At 44.6% G+C, this 6,366-nt stretch overlaps 1 protein-coding gene across 1 annotated transcript in view; it reads right to left on the bottom strand.

Moving 5' to 3' along the window:
• The window catches only part of APOD (apolipoprotein D), a 17,590-nt gene extending 15,261 nt beyond the window's left edge, over positions 1–2,329 (bottom strand). The window contains exon 1 of the mRNA XM_005873190.2: positions 2,225–2,329. The gene's annotated coding sequence lies outside the window, so the exon portion shown is untranslated. The remainder of the gene's footprint in view (positions 1–2,224) is intronic.
• Between the last annotated feature and the right edge of the window lie 4,037 nt (positions 2,330–6,366).

Raw genomic sequence — 6,366 nt, 5'->3', positions numbered from 1 at the left:
GGGTGGGGCAGTGCAGGGCTGCTGGCAGGGTCTGCTCCCAGGCTGCTCCCTGCTTTTCTCACTGACTTGCTTTCAGTCTGTTCTCTTCTGCGTGACTCCCTGCCTGTAGCTGCACAAGAGCTATTTCCAGCTCTTTGCCTTTCTCCTTGTGATGAGGAGGACTGAATCCACGCAAGCAAAATGTTCTCAGATCTGAGCATTTAAAAGGATGTGTCATAATAGGAATAATTATCACCACTGTATAATGAGTCTCTAAACCTTCAAATAACTTTAATGATCAATAGCTTTTCTTCTGGAAGTTTCCTGGCTGGTTTTCAAAAGAAAAATTACATAACGATTAAACGCTGCCAGCCAGTGGCGGCGGGGGGAGGGGTGATCGCTGAGCGCCATCCCCTTGAGCAAGTCTGCAGGGGTAGGGGGACCACCTTCCTTAGTCTCTGAAGCCCCATTTCCCTTCAGCCCTACCACCATGTAACTTTTTCAGGGATGATGGATTTGCAGAAACCCAGCCTAAACCTACAAAAATTTGCATCCATTTCCAAGAGGCTCTTAGAACCACTGGAGCTCTATCTACTTTTGGCCCCCAGTAGGCGCCACACTCAGTGCCTTGCCCAGGAGATCTAACCTCAAAGGAGGGCCACACATTATACACATTCCAGAGGGTCCCAAACACTGGACAGGACCTTAGAGGCCATTTATCCAACCCTCCCTCCTCCCCACCTCCCCCGCCGCCAGGGGTACATGTGGGAAGCTGAGGCCCAGAGGGCAGAGAGCTGGGATTCGCACCCTATCTCCAGCTGCCCCTTCTGCAACGGCTCTGAGCCAGGCTTCCTTCTGCACACCACCTCCATAGCCTGATGAGTCTCACCTCACCACGTGACAGTTACACCAAAAGTCAGTTCCACATCTTGCGCTGACAACTCTCTTATTACAAAATGTTCTACTGTGGGCTGAAATATGTTTTTTAGCTCTGTAGGAGGATTTCAGAGCAAGGCTAATTCCCCTTGATTGCATCTCTCCCAAAGATACCTCTTTATTGCAGGAATTTTATTCCTATCATCAAAACTTTTTTGTGAGAGAAAGGGTTCATAAAATCCATAATTTTTCAATGCCCCTTTCATTCTAATTCTAACACTTACTGAGTACCTACTGAGGATAAATCACATCATTAACATGTACCTACGAGCTTGGGTATATATAACATATTTTTGCATCTTCTAATTAATACGAACGGGAAGATTGTCCTAATGAGAAGAGTTTAAATACTTTTAAAATATATGTAATTTAAATACTATTTTAATTGAATAGTAAATAATTTAAGGATAATTCTAAGGGGCATCCACTGGGCCAGCACTGACTCTGAGAACCACTGCTCACATTCATTGAGCTTCCCACCCAGATGCCCTGGCCTCAGGATTTTACATGTGCCAGGCACTGAATCTCCAAACCATCCGTCTGGAAGGATCCAACGCTGGCCTTCTCTTTGTGCTCAGTGAGGTCAGTTTGCCCAGCTTACGTCCTGGTAAGCTGTGGAGCCAGAACTTCTGCCAGATCTCCTAAGACTGCACTCCTAACACCTGCCTGTTAGCATGGACCTCGAGAAGCTGAAGAACATTAAGGACTAGATTTTTAGATTTCACGTGGTAACATACAATATGTTTCCACAAGCAAATGAGTCTTGAAAACTCATTTAGCTATTGAATCTAACAAGAAAACATATCTTCTGAAGAACACATTTTTGTGCCATATTGTTAAACGCATTTTCTATCCACACAATTCCAGTTCGCTTTTCAGTATTTTACTGTAATGAGCATTTGGATAATAAGCCCGAGAATTCATCTAATATAGTATTGGTGTATGGAAAGCTCTCTCAGTTGTCTCAGTTAGTACAGAGAGGGTACATATTGCAAGTAGAAGATTTTGAGGTGAGTCAACATTGAGTTGGCACCCCAGCTCTGGCATTTGTTGGCAGTCTTATCTTGGGCCTGTTGCTTCAGATATCTGAACCTCAGTTTGAGGAATAATTAGATCAAGTCTGCAAAGCTACTGGCACAAGCCCTTGATAATGTTAGTTAAGTGGCCCTCTTAGAGCAGCAGGCAGCATGTCAGTCTCATAATCATGTTAGTTATGAATTTTTAGCTGAAAAAGGGCAATAGAAAATCAAGACTGTCTCCATTTTAAGCATTATTCATCCTAAATAAAAATTAAAACTACAGTGCATACCTTTTTATCAAGATGAAGGCAGCTTCCAGATGCAAAACCACCCAATTGGAGATGCCTTGTTTGGGTGACTGGCTTCTCCCAGGTTATTTTATAAGCTTCATCAGGTCACTGACGTTTAATTTTAATGCATGCCACACCCCCCTGCAGTTCCAGGAGGGCTGGGCTAAAAGCTTAGCTCTGTATAAAACACAAAGATGAAATGTTTTGACCATCTCCCTCCCCCAATTTCCTTCACAGCTGCTCCCTGAAGAAGAAACAATGAGATATTGTTTGTGTGTGTGTGAGAGAGAGAAAGACAAAGTGCATTTCATTCAAAATATTGTGGGGTTTTTTTTGCTATGTGGATTTTCTAATTTAATTTTCTTAGTCAGAGTGCACTTTGAAGTTCCAGTAAGGATGAGTTACAATGTTTTCAAACATCTGGTGTTTATTTTTCATTTTTGTGTAAATGAAAAATCAACAATCCCATTTCCTGAAATGGAGCAGGGGTTCTACCCCATGTGGTCCCTGGCCTGGAATGTGGCTCAGGCAACAGAGTGAAGGTTAGGAATTGGAGTTGACTTTCTGTGTGATCCTGGGTAAGCCACTTACTTCTCTGAGCCTCAGTCTCTCCCTTGTGAAGTAGAGACGGCAATTTCTGTCTCCATCAGAGCTTGGGGTATAGGCTAGATACCAGTTCTGCAACAGTTGGGGCTAAAAGCTGAGAATGCCAAAGGTGTCTTCTGCAGCTCCTCTCTGTACCTTTAATGACCCTCCCAGTCACTGCTTGGGGTGGGGTGGGGATGGGGCTTAAGTCCAAGGGTACTTCTGGTTGGGCTTTATCTATCTCTGTGGAATGAGCAGCTTAGACTCATGAATTGGATTCCATGCCTTTGTGATAGGCAGGAGGTATTTTTAGTGGCATATAGATAAGACAGTACCTTTGTAGGATACTTAGATCCTAAGTAAAATTCATTCTCAAATTTGTTAGTAATAGAGAAAATTTTATATAATTAAGCCTTATAAACATTAAAACAACAGCCCAGCTGGAGTGGCTCAGTGGTTGAGCATCGACCTATGAACCAGGAGATCATGGTTCAATATCTGGTCAAGGCACATGCCTGGGTTGTGGGCTCCATGCCCCGTGGGGGGCATGCAGGAGGCAGATGATCAATGTTTCTCTCTCATCATTGATGTTTCTATCTTTCTCTCCCTCTCATTTCCTCTCTGAGATCAATAAAAATATATGTTAAAAACAAAACAGGCAGAAGGAACCAAGATGGTGGCATAGGTAAACGCCTGTACTTGCTGCCTCCCACAACCACATCAAAATTACAACTAAACCCGGGTGTGCCACTTTTTTAATTGGGAGGTCGCCTCTGGGGAGGCCACCTGGAGGAGTAAGGAGTCCCAGCCCCACAACAGTGCCACCTGGAGGAGTAAGGAGTCCCAGCCCCACACCAGTCCCCCAGCCTAGGGTCCCAGAGCTGGGGAAAGAAGTCCCTACAGGCCCAGCCTAGGGTTCCAGAGCTGGGGAAAGAAGTCCCTACAGGCCTGTAAGAACTACAGACTGTAAAAACCAGTGCAGATTGGGGCTGAGTGACACACAGGCTTCTGGAGATCCAGATGCTCCTCTTAAAAGGCCAGCACCATGAACTGAACTTACAAGTTCCTGCTTCCTCTGAGCTCAGTACCAGGCGAGACTCTGGGGGACCCAGACACATAGACGTGAAACAATGTGGCGGCAGCAGACAGCAAACAGACAGTGGGGGTGGGGGGAGGGGTGATCCAGAGAAACTGGACTGTCTGGCATGGGGGCAAGAACACAGGCTCAGCTTTCTTCCAATGGCAGGTGCTCACAGCAGTCATTGTTCCCATGCTGGGACCTCCCTGGTGCAGGGATGACTGGCAGCCATTTCTGTTTGCTCAGCCCTGGGGAGTGCCTGAGACCCCGCCCCATCCGATTTACAACCCAACCCAAGCTGTGTGTAGCAGCTTTTGCAGATGAATGGCCTGTCATTTCTCAGCCTAAAACCTGTCAAACAAGCTGCAGCTGGGTCAGGGAGCCCTAAAGATATCAATAAAAGGCCCAAGGCCAGCACCAGCACCAGCCTGCCTTGCTTCACAACTGGGCCTCATCTGGGCACTTCCAAACCCGATACAAAGAGGAGGAATCTGCAGATCTCTCTGTAGCTCCTGCTGGATGGCCCCAGGCAGTGGCTGACTTTGCACCGCCCTAGAGACCCAAGAACCAGTGTACCCAATGGTCAGTGTGAGACCATACCAGATTACAAGTCTACACATCCATAAGCGACACACTCAAGGGGCAGACTCAGTGAGCACCAAAGCTCCACTGAAGCAAGTCATGCTCCGTAAGGGTGTCTCCTGCACAGCAGCTCTTCCAGTATAGACACAGCTGTTTCTTACAGTCAATTGGCCTGGAGGTCAATTCCTTCCAGTGACACCAACAGCAATCAAGGCTCAACTACAACAAGACTGTGCACACAGCCCACAAAGGGGTGCACCAAGAGTGTCCACCTAAGGTGATTATTTTTCAAGAATTTTATGGAAACCGCCGATAAATGTATTGAGATCCTTAAGAAATCTAGTGAGACCCTCGATGTTGTGATAAAGGACCAACTAGAAATTAAGCATACACTGACTGAAATAAAGAATATTATACAGACTCCCAACAGCAGACCAGAGGATCGCAAGAATCAAGTCAAAGATTTGAAATACGAAGAAGCAAAAAACACCCAACCGGAAAAGCAAAATGAAAAAAGAATCCAAAAATACGAAGATAGTGTAAGGAGCCTCTGGGACAACTTCAAGCGTACCAACATCAGAATTATAGGGGTACCAGAAGAAGAGAGAGGGCAAGATATTGAAAACCTATTTGAAGAAATAATGACAGAAAACTTCCCCTACCTGGTGAAAGAAATAGACTTACAAGTCCAGGAAGCGCAGAGAACCCCAAACAAAAGGAATCCAAAGAGGACCACACCAAGACACATCATAATTAAAATGCCAAGAGCAAAAGACAAAGAGAGAATCTTAAAAGCAGCAAGAGAAAAACAGTCAGTTACCTACAGGGGAGTACCCATACGACTGTCAGCTGATTTCTCAACAGAAACTTTGCAGGCCAGAAGGGAGTGGCAGGAAATATTCAAAGTGATGAATAGCAAGAACCTACAACCAAGATTACTTTACCCAGCAAAGCTATCATTCAGAATTGAAGGTCAGATAAAGAGCTTCACAGATAAGAAAAAGCTAAAGGAGTTCATCACCACCAAACCAGTATTATATGAAATGCTGAAGGGTATTCTTTCAGAAGAGGAAGAAGAAGAAAAAGGTAAGATAAAAAATTATGAACAACAAAGTGACAACAAATACATATCTATTAAAAAGTGAATCTAAAAATCAAATGAATAAAAAATCTGATGAACAGAATAAACTGGTGAATGGAATAGAAATCAGGGGCATGGAAATGAAACAGATTGACGATTCTCAGAGGGAAGGGGATGTGGAGTGGGGTGCGGGAAGAGATTAGACAAAGATCTTATATGCATGTGTGCAATACCTATGGACACAGACAATAGGGTGGCGAGGGCCTGGGGTGGGGTGGGAACCAGGTGACGGGGAGTTATGGGGGGAAAGAGGGACATCCATAATAATCTCAACAATAAAGATTAAAAAATAAAAACAAAACAAAAGCACAACAGCAACAGGAGTGAATCCATAACATACTAAACTTTGAGAGCTCTTTTTGGGGATATTTACCTTTTCAGGAAAAGAAGGGATTCTTATTCTTGTTCAGGGCACTGACTCTTGTTGTCCCTCCTGTAATACTTTCCCCTCAGAACTCTGAATGCCTCCCCCCATCCATATTCCTGCTCAAATGTCACTTTTTATTTACTTATTTTATTTAAAAAATTTTTTTTTATTGATTTCAGAGAGGAAGGGAGAGAGAGAAATAGTAACATCAATGATGAGAACCACTGCTGCCAAGTCACTGCAGCTCAGCAGCTCCTGTATTGAGCGTCTGTCCCCTGGTGATCAGTGTATGCCATACCTACTGGTTGGTGGGCTGGTCAGACAGCACTTAGCCTTTTATATATATACACTAGAGGCCCGGTGCACAAAAATTTGTGCACTCGGGGGGG

This window comes from Myotis brandtii, unplaced genomic scaffold (genome assembly GCF_000412655.1).
Source record: "Myotis brandtii unplaced genomic scaffold, ASM41265v1 scaffold4, whole genome shotgun sequence".
In the NCBI taxonomy this organism is placed as follows: domain Eukaryota; kingdom Metazoa; phylum Chordata; class Mammalia; order Chiroptera; family Vespertilionidae; genus Myotis; species Myotis brandtii.
This window is presented reverse-complemented; position numbering and strand designations above follow the sequence as displayed.